The 2,355-nt window shown below is 38.0% G+C and overlaps 1 protein-coding gene across 2 annotated transcripts in view; it reads left to right on the forward strand.

Annotated features, from left to right (window-relative positions):
* LOC107623432 (putative disease resistance protein RGA3) overlaps positions 1,469–2,355 on the forward strand; it is a 12,910-nt gene continuing 12,023 nt past the window's right edge. For both annotated transcript variants that reach the window (XM_016325686.2, XM_021115211.1), the window contains exons 1-2: positions 1,469–1,630; positions 2,008–2,082. The gene's annotated coding sequence lies outside the window, so the exon portion shown is untranslated. The remainder of the gene's footprint in view (positions 1,631–2,007; positions 2,083–2,355) is intronic.

Consider the following 2,355-nt stretch of genomic DNA (forward strand, 5'->3'; position numbering starts at 1 on the left):
TCACAGGCATATGTTCTCTCACATTAATATCTATTTATCACAACTCTGTAATATAAATTAGATTTTAAGAAAAACCCCTACCTCGACTCGTCGAAACCATAACTTAAAATGCGTCAACGAAACCATTTCTCTTAACCCGAAACCAACAGCAACCGCAAACTCAGTCCCTGATCACTTTTGCAGCACTCACAGCAACTTAAAAGCAACATGCAATGCTCAAAACACAACCCTACGTTACCAGAATCTCAGAGTTTATAACCAAACATAACAGAATATTAACACGGCTTTCCGAAACGTAAATACTTACCAAACTAAGAAAATGAAACAGCGGTGGTCGCTGAATTGGTTTAGCGGCAGCTCCGGCAGCCACCTCGAACGGCAGCGGCGACCAGAACTCCGGCATCGGCAACTGAAACAAACATACAGCGATGATTAAGCTCCCGGAAATTCAAAGAAAGCAAAAACCAACTTAAAACCTTACCGGCAGCAGATCTCAGTGGCGGCAGAGGTGTTCTCCGGCGGCAGAGGCGGCGGTAACCCCGACGGCGGCGCTGACAGCGACGGCTCCCTCCGGTGACTACCCAACCACGGCGACGGCAAGGAAGCCATGGCAGCGGCGGCAACAAGCTCCTCTCCCGCGGGCTCCTCCTCTCTCCTGACGCTTTCCCTCTCTCACGGGTCTTCCTCTTCTCTTCCTCGGCGGCGCGATGACAGATCCGACGGCGGTGACACGGTTGGACATGTTCGGCGGTGAAGCGGCTTAACGGCGTGGTCTTCCTCCAAGGTTCGGTGAGGACGCGACGGTGGCGGTGGCGGCGAGACCCAACAACGCCGGTGCGCCTTCTTCCCCTCTTCTCCTCTCGGCTCTCTCCTCCGCGTCGGTGCTAACGAGCGATGGCGGCGAGCAGCCCGGGCCACCAGTGCTAGCCGTCCCCCTCTTCTCTCTTCTCTAACTGTGTTTCGTTTCTCCCTCTCTCCCTCAACGTTTCTTTCTTTCTTTCTTTTTCCCATTTTCCCTTTCTATTTTCCTTTCTTTCTCTCTTTTGTATTGTTCCTTGTTCCCTGAAGTAGTTTAGGTATTAGGTTTGGGGGAAGGGAATGACGGTGGGTTAGAAAGTTAGGATTAGGAAAGTTTAGGTAATTTTAATAAAATTAGGGGTATAGAGTATTAGTTTAAAACCTAATTTAATCTATTAAAATTATTTTGAAAATGTTATTTGATTATTAATTATGGGATAAAAAAAAACAATAATTATTAGTAGAGTAAAGTTCATATGTTATGTATTACTACTTTGAAAAGTTCGTATACCTTTCTGATTGAGAAGGTTTAGAATCCCATTTTATATAGTATATACTTTGATGAAAAAATCATCCAAGTTATTTATTTTGCGTGCTTTATGATATATTCTGTTAAGAACCGTTTTGTATGATTTCAAAAGGAAAGCATAATATAATTGCTCTTCTTTTAATTTATGTTATCCTGCAAAGAACAAAGTCCCTTCTCTCATTCTCAGCACCTCATCTATCCCATTCTCAAATTAAACTCTTACTCTTAATTAATTCCATTCAGCAACTTATCATACATTATTTTCGCCTCAATTTATACGTGACACACAAATTTGACTCTTCTGTAAGTGATTTTTTTTCTCTACAATGTGCAATTATTATTATTATTATTATTATTTGTACCAGTGATGACGACCATCCTAAAAACATTTGTTAAGGTTATTAAAGTAGTAAATTTCATGGATAAATAATTTTTAAATTAAAATTCAATGCATTAAACACAAAAAACTAGTTATTTTTTAATGGATTATCAATAAATACTTGAAGTGAATTAGCTAACACCCCTTTCAATTTCATGTTAAATCTTTTATATATATATATGAAATGTACAAATACACACACATCTTAATAACACTTGGTCTATTTTGAGCATATGTTCTACCTCTATTAGCAATGTTGAAATAATCATGATTTGGTTCCTTCTTCTATTGTGGCAATTAGATTTGAGTCCTAAGATTCTTGAAGGTTCACTTGGATTATCAGGTTTAATTTGGAGATTATATTATAACTTACCAGGTTTGTATCTCGTCCTTCATTCTTTGTTAGTATATTATTTCACATTAGAACGATGGTTTATAATGAGAATAAAATAAATGATAAAATTTTGACTATTACTATATTAAGTCATAAAGTTTCTTAATATATAGTTTTTAACCTTCGCCATTTGTATAATTATATTATATAAATTTGTCTTTCCTAAGTTCATATCAAAGTTGTCAAACTCACAAATCTAACAAAATTCATAGAATTCACCTAATTTCAACTAGTAAACTCGCATTAATTTAACTG

Source organism: Arachis ipaensis, chromosome B02, assembly GCF_000816755.2.
Source record: "Arachis ipaensis cultivar K30076 chromosome B02, Araip1.1, whole genome shotgun sequence".
Taxonomy (NCBI): domain Eukaryota; kingdom Viridiplantae; phylum Streptophyta; class Magnoliopsida; order Fabales; family Fabaceae; genus Arachis; species Arachis ipaensis.